The sequence below is a fragment of the Carlito syrichta genome, unplaced genomic scaffold (genome assembly GCF_000164805.1).
Source record: "Carlito syrichta isolate Samal-C Ts95f unplaced genomic scaffold, Tarsius_syrichta-2.0.1 Scaffold307755, whole genome shotgun sequence".
Classification (NCBI taxonomy): Eukaryota; Metazoa; Chordata; class Mammalia; order Primates; family Tarsiidae; genus Carlito; species Carlito syrichta.
Window position 1 is genome coordinate 319,102 of NW_007251851.1, and position 14,345 is coordinate 333,446.

Sequence of the window (14,345 nt, forward strand, 5' to 3'; positions counted from 1 at the left end):
TTTTGGTGAACACAGATGCATGAACAAAAGCTTACAGATATGTTGATAAGGCATAGTGGAGGTGTGTTTTCAAGAGGGACACTGCTGAGTGTGGTTATTGGGGCAGATTTTAGGCTCAGAGAAAAAAGCTAGTAGAAGTGAACTGATAAAAAAATTAGGACAGCCTTTCGTCCGGAAACACCATCTTCCAGTAATTCGCCAAAATGATGAACACAGAGGGAAAGAGGAGGGGCATGCAGTACATGTTCTCCAGGCCATTCAGAAGACATGGAGTTGTTCCTTTGGCCACATACATGCGAATCTATAAAAAAGGTGATATTGTAGACATCAAGAGAATGGGTACTGTTCAGAAAGGAATGCCCCACAAATGTTACCATGGCAAGACAGGAAGAGTCTACAATGTCACCCAGCATGCTGTTGGCATTGTTGTTAACACACAAGTCAAGGGCAAGATTCTTGCCAAGAGAATTAATGTGTGTATTGAACATATTAAGCACTCGAAGAGTCGAGATAGCTTCCTGAAACGCATGAAGGAAAATGACCAGAAAAAGAAGGAAGCCAAGGAGAAAAGGCACATGGGTTCAGCTGAAGCGCCAGCCTGCTCTACCCAGAGAAGCACATTTTGTAAGAACCAATGGAAAGGAGCCCAAGCTTCTGGAACCTATTCCCTATGAATTCATGGCTTAATAGGTGTCAAAAATAAAAGATCTCTGGATCATAAAAAAAAAAAAAGGACAAAGAGGGAACAAGTGATGGAAGATCCTACAGTAAGGAGGAAGGGTTGGAGGGGTTAGTCTCTCTTTGAGCTGCAGGAAAGAGGGGAAGATGGCCCAGATGTAGATGAAATGTTACATGGGAAGACAGCACTGTAGGAAAGAGCATTGTCTTGTTTTCTGGACAATTTTGAGCTTTTTTTTTTTTGAGTTGGAGTCTTACTCCATCGCCCAGTCTGGAGTGCTCACGGCCACCCCAGTGTCTACCTACTGGGTTCAGGCGATCCTTCCGCCTTAGTCTTTCAAGTACCTGGAACTACAAGTGTGCATTACCACGCCTGGCTGATTTTTTATTTATTGTAGAGATGAGGTCTCACCAAGTTGCCCAGGCTGGTCTCGAACTCCTGAGCTCAAGCAATCCTCTTGCCTAGGCCTCCCAAAGTGCTGAGATTACAGGCTTGAGCCACCATGCCTGGCTCAGTTTTGAGCTTTTAACCTACTCAGAGGTAAATGTTTTTCCACTAAACACATCTTGGGAAAATATTATGTGAGGTAAACGTACCACTGAAACTTAACCACTTTTCTCAAACCTGCCACTTGTCACCACAAAAAGAGACCTGCTGTAATTGACATCTGAAATCAGAGATTCTTGGCTCTGTTCCTCTGTCATTTGGAGACCAGCCAAGCCCAGACCTAGGTTTTTTGGGGGAATTGGGTCCAGAGGACAAGCGATCACCCATTATCTCCTGATGTGGATAGTTCAATCTTCTTGTCTTCTACAGTTTCTTCTTTTCCAAACCCCCAAGCTCATAGCACCTGGTTTTGGTATCTCTAGTCCTCATTTCTTCTCAGTCGAGGTTCCAGTTTTTCTTTACAGTGGAAGATAGAGCTCAGTCTCTCAATATCTTACTACCTCTGAAGACTGAGACACTAGAGCACATACGTGACGAGAAAGGGGTCAGACACTGGAGCTCCCAGTTCATGATTTTCTTACTGACCCCAATTTGAGTCAAGAATCTCTTCCATATGAAATATGAAGTCATCTCAGAAGAGAAAGCAGTCATTTCTGTGAGGGCTAGGGACAGTTGGTCAGGTAGGAGGGTACTTGCATGCCACTGTCGAGGCCAGGGAAAAAAGTAGGGATCTCTGTGTGTATGTATGTTTAGGGGCGACCAAAATGTTGAATCTAGAATTAGAAAGGGAATGTGTGTAGTTCTCAGGGCCTTAGGATTCCTACAAATTAAGGAGCAGGACTCTAGAACCTTGTAGATTGGGGACTGAGAGTCAGTTGGGGTTGAAAGTAGTCTCAGGGTGTGTGTCCACAGACTAAAATCTGCATGGTCACATTGTAGGGGGGTCATTTGTATCACTGCCTCCAGAGGAGTTGCCCAGGATGAGACACATCAAAAGCTCAGAGAAAGCATATGCTGTGTGAACTGAATACAACATTTTCATTCACCTCTTGCAGTGAGCTTGTTGCAAATGCAATTGTGTTGCAAATTGTGGGGATTTCCCATTGGTGCCTTCTCCACAGGCCACTTAACTAGTGTTTAATAGTCTTAAAATCATCTGAGTAGAGTTGACTACATTTATTAAGGAACTTTTACATAAATGTTTTAGCTCATGGGAGCAAAGCTGACAGCTAGGACAAGATGAGGAGGTATGAACCTGGTTATTCATCCTGTTCCCCACATAAGTCACCCTGCTTGCACCTAGGTGCTCCTCCCCACTTCCTGTCCTACAGTGATGATATCTTTTTTGCTCTGCTACCTCACCTAGATCTCAGAATATCTTTTTCTTTTTTTGAGTTGGAGTCTCCCTCTGTCGTCCAGACTGGAGGGCAATGGCACGCTCCCAGCCACCGCAGCCTCGACCTGCTGGGCTCCGGCGATCCTTCCACCTCAGCCTTCCCAGTAGCTAGAACTGCAGGCGCGCGCTACCACACCCGGCTAATTTTTTGATTTATTGTAGAGATGAGGTCTCACCAAGTTGCCCAGGCAGGTCGCGAACCTGCGGGCTCAGGCAATCCATTCACCTCAGCCTCCCAAAGGCGCGGGATTACAGGCTGAGCCACCGAGCCTGGCTGATCTCAGAATATCTTAACTTACTCTGCAAAAATTAAAAAAATAAATTGAGAAGCAATTTATTGTTTCTACATAACATTAATGTTGTTCCCACATAACATTAAAGTTTTTTAAAAAAATCATTAATATTTCTGACTCTAAAAAATGAGTGCCTAGGTCAGTTTCCCCAAGAATCAGACGCCAAGACAGAGCTTTGTGTGCAGGAGGTGTATTTGTGGGTGCTCTGGGGATCAACACCTATGGGGGGAGTGAGGGAAGTAGTGTCCTTCAGAGGGAGGTGTTACATTGCAATGCAGTTGCAATAAAGACCTCAGCAGTTTTTATGGGTAACTGAGATGATCCTCCAGTGTTGCTCTACCTTGAGGCCACGGGGCCAAGCCTTTACATTCTCTACCATACAACACTGATCAACCATTGAGGGGTGACTGTGGTAGGCCATTGGGCCCTGGTGGAGATGGAACATCTGACCAAAAGGCATAAGATGACTACACAACCAGAACTGTCCATTATGAGCTGTTTTCTTTTTTTTTTTTTGAGTAGGGGTCTCATTCTGTCGCCCAGACTGGAGTGCAGTGGCCGCTCCTGGCCACCGCAGCCTCGACCTGCTGGGCTCCAGCGATCCTTCCGCCTCAGCCTTCCGAGTTGCTGGAACTACAGGCGCGCGCTACCACGCCCGGTTGATTTTTTGATTTATTGTAGAGATGAGGTCTCGCTGCCCAGGCGGGTCTCGAACCTGTGGGCTCAGGCAATCCACTCACCTCAGCCTCCCAAAGGCGCGGGATTACAGGCTGAGCCACCGAGCCCGGCATGTATGAGCTGTTTTCTTTCAGATGACCAAATCATAAGGCTGGGTGGGCCCAGCCACAATCTGTCATAAGATGAAGTGGCACACTGGGTTAGAGCATGAGTAAGACCAGAGGGCACAAGCAACCTGAAAGACCAGATGGCCCAGCTCTCATGTAGTCCAGTGCCTCTCCCTCAGCACCAGCCACTTGGGAGATCTTGTATCACAGCTGATGGAAGAAAGAAAGGATGAGCTTGGTTCACAAATGGGTCTGCTCAATATGTCAGTACAAGCCAAAGTACAGCTGCTGTGCCACAACCCCACTCAGATGTGGTACTGAAAGCTTACAGTGAGAAATCCTCCCAATGGGGAAAACTCCGGCAGAACTGTCTGGTCATATACGTTTCCCAAGGTATGAATATACATGATTTCATGAGCAGCAGCAAATGGTATGGCTGGTGGGTTAGGGGTCTGGAAGGAGATAGATTAGAAGATCAGGAAAAAGGAGGTCTGGGAAGGAGGTGCACATGGGTGGACTTATAGGAAGTGTGAAGATCTTTATTTCACACTTGCATTAGCCCACTAGAGTGTTCATTATGGAAGAGACATTATCAAGCCGATGTAGACCAAATGACTCAGCCAACTGACGTCATTTGGCTTCTGTCATTCAATACCTGGGTATTAGTATAATGAATACACTAACAGAAGAGTAGCCTTGGTGGTGGGATGGAGGCTATGCATGGGCCCAACAGTTGATCTAGCTGTTGCTTCTGCTAAAAGTCCAGCTCATCAGCAACAGAGATCAACACTGAAACTTGATAAAACAACATCCACTAAGGAAACTAAGCAGCTACTTGGTGGCCACTTGACTACATTGATCCCTTGCACAATAGAAGAAGTAGCTACCATCTTGAACAGAATCAATCCATATTCTGTACATGGATTTGTCTTTCCTGATGTGGGGTCTCAGCCAGTACCATGATCTGAGACCTTACAGAGTGTTTGATAACAGCAAGGGATCAGAGCTAAGGGTCCACTTGATAGCAAAAGAGGCATAGTTAGTTGGCTCATGGCCATGAAATCCACTAGTTCTATCATATACTTCATCGCTCCAAAGCTAGCCTGTTAGAGTGGTAGAATGCCTTCATTAGACCAGCCAAAATCTCAGTTTAGAATGAACACCATGTAAGGATGGGGTACTATCCTCCACAGTACCCTAGATCAATTATACCGTCCTGTTTCCTCTCCCCAAAAGGTGACAACATAGGTCTGGTAACTGAGGGATAGAAATAGGAGTGGCCTTACTTACTGTCACTCTCAGTAATCCTCTTGGGAAGTTGGTGCTTTCTTTCCTTGAAGCTTTAGTGCTACAGGTTTAAAAGGGTCATTCCACCACGGGACACAGTAAGAATCCCACTGAAACGTAAGCTATGGCTGTTGCTGGGGCACTTCTGGTTCCATGTGTCAAGAACAGCAGGCAAGAAAAGGAAATGCAAGGGTCATTAGGGCTGCTGCTACTCAATGGGGACAGGAAAGAATATGTTTGGTGCCCAAGAGATCTATGAAGTGCCTCTTGGTGTTCTCATGCCCAATTTTAATGGTAAATGGACAAGTACAGTAGCTACATTCGGAGAGACATAGTGAATTGAGGCTCAGACACCTTAGGGATGATGATCTGGCTCATCTCACCAGGTAAGCCACCTTGGACCAGCAGAGTTACTTGCCAATGATGAGAGCAATATAGAATGGGAAATGGTAGAAGGGAGAATAAATATCATAAAAGTCCTCAAGATAGCTACAACAGTGGTGTCTACTGTTCATCTTATTAATCTTTCTCTTGTAAGTCTCCTAACAAACCAAGCCAACCAGAATTATGGAGAAGTCATTTCCAAAGGGATCCGACAGATGTGAGAAGCGAGCTTCAGTGGCAATTGTGGAACTCACTCAGATACCCTCTTTAAGGCCAATGTACCTAATCACCAGCTTCTGGGAATATCAGATACTGCTGGCCCATAGATGAGTGAACATGAACACACACCCCCATGGTAACTTATAGGAAATATAGAGAAAGCTTTGGACTTCCATAAACTGCAGGATAGGAACTCAAGCCAGTGTTTGCTAGAACTTAAAGGGCCAAAAGTCGCCACCTGATGACTAGATTATACTAATGCAGAATTGACCGACCAGGGAAGTTTGAAAAATAGAAGTTGACTTCAGATTTATGGGAATGAGAAGATTATATGGGTATTGAAAACAAAATGTTGTATCATTTGAGGATTTTTGATCAAGGCTATATCATCCTGATGGGGACTGAAAGTCTGAACAGGCAATCAACCCAAGGCTCAATAATGTAGCCAATTTCTTTGGTGATTTCTGGGATCAGAATTGTCTCATGGGAGAAAACTCAGGCACAGACCATCAAGAAGTTGATACAAATCAGGAATATGAAGTTCTTTTCAAGTGCCCCTGGGCCTCATGGCCATTCTGATGTTCTGTTCTCTGCTAAAAATCTTATGGCAACTGACTCACAGCTATTCCTCTTCAAAGACACTGTGGGCATAAATGGTAGGCCAGAAATGTCTATGGAAAGTAACCTGTTAATGGGAACGTATCGTCCCTGAGCTCAAAGGTGCAAAAGAAGACAGAAAGGTCTTTTCTTTATATCTCCTGTGGTGGGAGGGAGACCTCAAAGTCATAACTATAGTCTTTAATCTTCTCTTGGAGTATAATAGCATAGTCTTATGCTCAAGGGAGTCCTTATTTCATCTACAGGTGATAGTTTAGAGAGCATGCCGGGCCCCAGAGGTTTCCTGAGTGGTCATTCCTGACTGTGTAAAGCATTTTCCATATGAATGGAGGGTATTTCTCTTGTGACCAGCTGCCTCTTGGTGTGCTCATTGGAGGAGCTCCAGAGGATGGCTTGGGCAGTGACACCTTTCTTCTAGGCCAGCCTTGAACCCTGCCTATGCTCTGTAAAGAGCTTTATGACATTGTTATTATTCCCATTCTTCAGGCAGAAGTCTTCTTGGTGTTTGAAGTAGTCTGGTAGTTGAAATATGCTTAAGATGTGACCTGAATGTGACCAGAAAAACCCAAGTATATTTGGGAAAAAGATGACTATTGTAAAGTTTAATTTTGCCAGGCAGATTGTGTGAATACAAAACTTTATCATGCTATATTTGTGAAAACACTACCCTTAGGTAACTGGCATGACTTCATCCGCTGTATATACAAATTCCTTCATCCATTCCTTCATTCAGTGAGGACTTCTTGAACACCTGCTTGTGTGAGGAGCTTGTGGTTTTAAGGAGACAGTCCACAAGACCACGCTCGCTTCTGATACCAATTGAAATTTTGGGGGACACCTAAGACCACCCTCAGGTTTGATAATTCACTTGGAGGACTCAAAAAACACACTGAAAGCTGTTATGCTCACAGTTATGGCTTATTCCAGCAAAACAATACAGATTAAAATCAGCCAAGGGAAGAGATGCATAAGGGCAGAGTCCAGGAAGTTCCCAAGAGCAGAACCTGCAATGCCCTCTCCCAGGAGTTGTGGATAGCACTATTCTCCTGACAACAATGCATGACAACATACAAGGAATATTGCCAACCAGGGAAGCTTACCTAAGTGTTGTTGTCCAGTGTTTTTGCTGGGGGTTCATTATGTGGGCATGACTGATAGTTTCTATGGCTGACCTTTAGTCTCCAGCCCCTCTGGAGGTTGAGCTGACACTGCATGGTCAAAATGCTCGTCAAAAATCACATGGCTAGACTGTCTGGTGTGTTTCAAGGTCCCTAGGTAAGCAAAGGCACTCTTATCAGGTATGACATTCTATGGGCCTAGAGATCACCTCCCAGTAACTGAGGCAAAGGCCAGACTTCCTTTTGGGTAAGGTTAATTCTTCTTTTTTTTAAATTTTAAATTTTAAAGATGTGGGGGTACAATTCAGGGTCAGGTATACAAATGTTCATTATGCAGGTACCCTTGTTTGATGAGGTATGTCCCCCCATTCCCCTGGCAGTTTTCCACTACTGCCAATCCCTTTCTTATAATTGTTCAAGGTCTGCTTATGCGTGAGAACATGTGGTACTCAATTCCTTGTTTCTGTGATAGATCACTCAGTATTATAGACTCTAAGTGGTTCATTCTTTATTACACAGAAAGGTTCTATGCTTTGGGGATACAGTAGCGAGCAAAACAGACACAAATTGCTGCCCTCCAGTAGTCCACTATCATATTTAGAAAATGTCCCCAATGTTGCCTGCTCCAAGACCCCATTAGCTTACTAGCCCAAAGCACATTACTTTCCCAGGAACAGCTCCCCAGATAGACAGGAACAGCTCCCCAGATAAACCTAAACATTTCCAGGGACCCTTGCAAATATAGCCCAAATGTTACTTGTATTAAGATCATTTATTCTTTTGGGATCCTGGGGTAAAAGAGTAGAGGAAGGATGTTTTACTTATAGAGAACAAAACACTAGGATCCTTCAGCTCAGGTTCCGACCTATTGGATCCCAGGGACAAAATTCCTTCTTTTGTACTTTAATTCTCTTTCTTTTCTTAGTGGCCAAACTCTGGCCATCATACCCTGTGAATGGCTGCTCATTCAAAACTCTAGACTTTGTGCAGGACCACCTGTCCCGTCCTGCCCATCTTTACCTGTGGCCCCTCTATCATTCCAGTATGGGATCGATTATTCCAATTTCCTTCAACCAAACTGACAGATCTGAACACACATTCTCTGCTGTTGGGGACCCAGGGAGCTGGCATCCAATTCACAGTGGAGAAAACCAAAGTGACCTTGGAACAGAGTAGAGTCTGAATTGGCAAATTTGTGCACTCCCTGCCGGGGCAGCTCATGAATACTCAGAAATAATAACAGGAATGTTGACTTAGCCTCCTGCCCAAGAGGATGGCCTGCCAGGGGAGATTCTGGGATGTACCACAGGAAGATGCTAGGTGAGAGAGGGGTGTGGATGGGAAGAAGATTGTCAAAGGAGCTCTGCCTACGTCATGGGAATGGCAGTCAGAGGAACTTCTCAGGGGAACCCCATGAGAAAGGGTCAGTTTTAATTACCTGCCAAGTCCAGAGAGCACAAAATCATTTAATCTTGGCATCAGCCAAGAATGATTACTGATTCTCCTCCATGTTCCTTCTCCCTCCCAGCACTCCAATCCCAGAGAGGCCAGAAGCTGCTATTAGGCATCTGAGAAAGGAGCAATGGTAAAAAGAGAATAAGATACTTCCCTGGAGCCTGCAGCTTGCCTGCAGTGGCCTTAGCCCAAGGAGAAGGGAGAAGACTTACTTTTACAGTGAACCTCGAAATACTGATTAATATTTTATAGAGGGCATCATAACTTCAGCGTCAGAACTATGTTTGTGACTTAAAGTAACCTCTAGCACATAAAAGTGTGCTTTATTAAATCATCCACTATTGATGAGGACACTATGTACAGACAAAAGAGGGAGAGCGAGGGAGAGAGTCTCATTTCTCCTTCCCTTCCTCCTTGCATAATGCATCGATCTTATCTTTCTTGACCCATCCCGAAGCCAGCTCTGTCACTTGCATGCTTTTGAGGTCTTGGACCCACAGGTTCAGCATGACCAGCCAGGAGCATCCCACAAGTCTTGTCTGTTTCCAGCTTGGACAATGCTCCGTGAAAATCCATTTTATTTTGGGAGAGTTTGTACTTAAAGTGGAAAATACGTGCTTATTAACATTTGCACACTCCTCATACAAGACCATATAAAAATTTCTTAGTGTTTTGATTGGTCTAGGTGCTGTCTACATAGTTAAAATGCTGTATAATTTAGCTTCTCACAATCTATTATTACACATCATGACTTCTGTGAAATATAAGGGCTCATTTTCCAATCAAATGTTTGAAAATATTAATTTATTGATTCATACCTTAACAGGCCAATTAGTATAAAAAACATGATCTAAGGATCAACAGAATACTTGGCCAAGTCTAGCATTTCTGTGCAAAAGTTCCTTATCTTTCTCATTTGTTCATGCCTGATGAAAACCTTTAAAGATTCTGGCATTTGGTAAATAAGGGCCAGAGACATATTAGATCAGCTGTTGAATCCAATGAATGCATAACACTATGACATAAGAACAAATTATCTTACAGCAACTATTGTATAATCTGTACTACTCCACACTGGTTCTGCCAGTTCAAGTTCATTTGATAAACAAAAGGGAACATATGGCCTTAGAAGGAACTATTCCTCCTTTTTGAAGTCATTACTAAATAACTTACCTTTGTCTTACAAATAGTGGCAATTTGGAGAAATCTCAAAACACACAGACATCCCAAATCAACAATGTTAGATAACTTTTTGTTTTATAAATAAGAAGTTGGCCCAGGTTGACTGTGGGAAAAGCAACACAACATAGATTTATTGTGTCAAGCACATTTGCATATCTTGATTTACAAACTATACTGTGAGTTTTATGCTACATTTTATGCCGAAACGTGATCTGATGCTTCAGTTATGGTACCTTATTATATTGCTTAGAAGTGAAATGATGTTTACTCCAATGTAGAAACACCTGATTAAAAACTATATAAGCAATATGAATAAATTGTAGACTCATATAATAAGTTATTTCTACAGCAATATCTAAAGGGGGTAGAAAAGCAAAGTATATACCTAAATACAAATTTTAAAGGGTAATGTTCTGATTACCAGGTTTTAAGCAACCAAGATTTTAAGTGTACAGTAGTCTATTGTTGGCTGTAGGTATGATGACTATTGGTCCAGCAGAGGACAGATGGGCTCTAGAGATCTCATCTTCTTACTGGACTCTTGCATTAGGCTGCCGTAGGCCTCTCTTATTGCAGTGTTGGCCTGTTCCACATCCTCTTTTACAGCATTCACAGGGTATCTACCCAAGGCAGAGCTCTAATCTTGTTACTCTCTTGCCTAACATTCTTCTGTGGCTCCCTGTTTTCTGCAGGAGAGAAGCCCAAGTCCCTTGGCCTCAAGACCTCTTGTGGTTTAGCCTCCAGCTTCATCACTGCGCTTCCCCACAGACCCTTTCACTCTCTAGGCTCAGGAACCTGGGCTAACTTGTCTAACATCACATTCAAATACTTCTGGCGACTTCCTTAACAAAATACATAAATTACCCAAACAAAATTAAGGGGGGGTACTTATTAAGAATGAAAAAGAAAATCACAAAAATTACAAATTTCCCCAAGTTATAGTATATTTCAAACATCACAAAATTCAGAAAAATAACATAATATTAATGAATTGCCTGACACATCTCTGTAATACATTTTTCCTCTTCAGGTTTGTTGTACACTCTTTGATTGCCTCATGGTGTGCCTTTTGTATTGATAGCTTAGAAGTTTTTTTCAACTTCACAACTCATTGGTAATGTCTTATAACTTTCTAGGATTTTGTCAAATGTGGAAAATTTTATCAAATTTCCTTCAAATATGAGCTGTAGGATTTCAGGGAATTTCATTTTTTTTCTCATACAGTGACTAATATTAAATGATCTTTGAATTAATGACACTTGTTAATCTGCTTGTAAATGATGTCTTCATTATCATAAGAGTTTTATATTATCTTTGTCAATGTCGGTATTTCATGTCAAATCAGCAAGATATTTAAATCTATTTTTTCCAGTATGCTCATATAATTAACTTTTCTTTATTAAATGGATTATCAAATAATACAATCACCTATTCATGATAGGTTTATAATTGTTTGCTCTACATTATCAATATAATTTATGTTTTGATTAAGTGTTATTGAGAACTAGATCTTTTGCTTTCAATTTTATAGATCTCATGTTTGAAAGATGTTTCCACAGATTAGCTTCCAGTTCTGTATATTTAAACCTTGTTTTTTTCTTCACTGACTACATACTTCCAGTGCCAGGTGCCAAAGGACACATTCATATTTAATACGACTCTGGACTTTCATGTTATCATGCCTGGTTACTTAGCCCAGTGAGTGGTAGAATTGTTAGAAACCATTATCACAATAGAATGGCTAGCAGTGACTTCATCATTCATGGAAATGACTGTGAACCATATAAAAATTTCTCAGTAAACCAAATTTGATGCATCCAAATAATTTCTCTTTAACCAGATCCCAAAGGACCCTTCCAGCCTTGTCTTATAATCTTTAGCATTATAGAAATTCTGATTTTAGCAGATTCTTGGAGTCATGTACACCTGGCTTTGGTTCCAGGTTGGGGTGTTTGCAACTTTCAACAACAACAACAAAACAACAATAAAACCCTCTGACCTTCCAGTGTTGTTTTGGAGATTAATGAGCAGATGTGGAACACAGCAAGCACATGCATTAAAACAGCATCCATACTCACTACATTCTACCTCTTGGCTGTCTAATATACCCCTATTCACTCTTTTCTATACAACATTTAAATTATCCTTTCCTGTCCAGGTGTGGTGGCTTATGCCTGTAATCCAGCACCTTGGGAGGCCAAGACAGGAAGATTGCTTGAGCACAAGAGCTCAAGACCAGCCTGGACAACATAGCAAGACCTTGTCTCTACAATAAGCAAACAAACAAATAAATAAAATTAGCTGGGCATGGTGGTGCACACCCATAGTCCCAGCTCCTCAGGAGTCTGAGGAGGAAGAATCACTTGAGCCCAGGAAGTTGAGGCTGCAGTAAGCCATGATCATGCCACTGCACTCCAGCCTGGGTGACAGAGTGAGACCCTAACTCAATCAAAAGAAAACAAACAAACAAAATCCCTTCCTGACAGAATGTAACCAATAGAAAACTGAAAATATTCTCATCCTCTTTCTAAGAAGGAGACAACATGAAATCCTGTTAATTTGCTGTATCCAGATTCTTGCCCAGGACCTCTGCTTAATATCTTTTTTTTTTCTAATTCTAGAGATGATCTTCTATGACTTCTAAAATCTGTGACTGGTTGATGATCTTGGTCACTAATAATACAAACCCTACATTCAATTGAGAAAGATAGAAAAAAGAATTAAGCATATGATAAATCATAAGAAAGGCAGTGGCTCTAGCCTTCACTTGCCTATTAGATCTGAGGTCCTACTGACATTTGACTTTTTTTGGCCATGAATTTTATATTCTTCTTGCCTTTGGTTAACATCAGCTAGTCAGAATTCTTTGTTCACTGGAGGTTGTATCAGTCAGCTATAGCCACCGTAATACTGTGTAAAGAACAACTTCAAGATTTAGGTGACTTATGATAAGCAGTATCTGTTTCTCACTCACAGGTCTGTGGCCTAGCTGGGGCTCAACTGATCTAGCCTGGGCTTAGCAGGGCGTGACTTTAAACTGTGGGTTAGATTACAATCTGCTACACATGTATCTCATCCTCTTTCAACCAGTGGCTACCCAAGGCATGTTTTTATTAATTCAAAAGGCAGGAACACAAGAGGGCAAGTTCAACAACACAGGCGCATTTCAAACCTTTGTTCACATCACATTTGATAATATCTATTAGCAAGTCAAGTTAAAAGATACTAAAATGTTCACACAGCATGAATAGAGATATAATGCTACTACAGGGGAGTGAAGAATTGAGACCAATAATTTATCTTACCATGGGAGTGATTGAATACTTATTTCTGAGGATTTTGATTCCTTGCTAGACGTGCTTGTAAAAGACTGCATGCTCTTCCATTAACTTTTACCACTGGTAGTCTCCTGAGTTCTACACATAGGACTTCTTGGCCCTACCATGTGGCAGAAACTCGTTATGCATGATAATAAGAATAGATCACTCAGCTAACAATGTAACCTTCTTATTATGTCTGTCCATCTAATGGTATCAGGTACCTCAAATGGCCAGATGATAGTCTCTACTTCTAATTCAGTAGAATTGATAGAAGCATTCTAACCTTGAGTACTAATACCTTTAAGCAACCAAATACCCACATTTAGATATAAGATATAAGCAATTTACAAGTGGGTCATTTAGGTATGATCACAAGAGATACTACTCCTACCTCTTCCCCTTGATTTCTAGACTTATAAATACTGGATACAGGAGAAACAGCTTATACTGGATCCTGCAAAACCTCACCCTTGTAAGGTTTTATGTCCAAGGAGGAGTCATGAGTGAGTTCTCAATGGCCCATTTTACCTTTGTATAAGGTCAGCTGATTCTGAATAAGAAGGTTTGTAAAACTGCTGAATGTATTGAATATCAGCTCATTTCATCACTACTTTTGCTTTAACACATATTTCTTGCTTAAAAGAATATAGTGGTAATATATGATATCACGATAGTACAGAGGATATTAGTTAAGTCCATGGATGTTAATGTGGCAGAAATAAGGCGACAAATGTTCAATTCTCCAGGGACAATTGACTAGCCTTTAAAAAATTTTTCTTTTTGAGTCAGAGTCTCACTCTGTTGCCCAGGCTGGAGTGCAGTGGCATCCTTGACCTGCTGGGCTCAGGAGAGTCCTCCACCTCAGCCTTCCAAATAGCTGCAACTTATAGGCATGCACCACCACACCCGGCTAATTTTTTTATTTATTGTAGAAACGAGGTCTCACCAAGTTGCCCGGTCTGGTCTCAATCCCCTGGGCTCAGCCTGTCCTCTCGCTTCCTCCTCCCAAAGTGCTGGGATTACAGGCTTGAGCCACCATGCCCAGCTGGCTAGTTTTTTTGAAATATGGTATGTTGAAGGTGGTAGCTATGCCAGCCTTGGCAGGTGCTATATGTGATGTTTAACTTAGGTATAATGTTCCTCACTGTCATCATGGATATTT

At 42.0% G+C, this 14,345-nt stretch overlaps 1 pseudogene; it reads left to right on the forward strand.

Annotated features, from left to right (window-relative positions):
• Nucleotides 1-200: 200 nt before the first annotated feature.
• LOC110596237 lies at nucleotides 201-687 on the forward strand (annotated as a pseudogene).
• The last annotated feature ends 13,658 nt before the right edge of the window (nucleotides 688-14,345 follow it).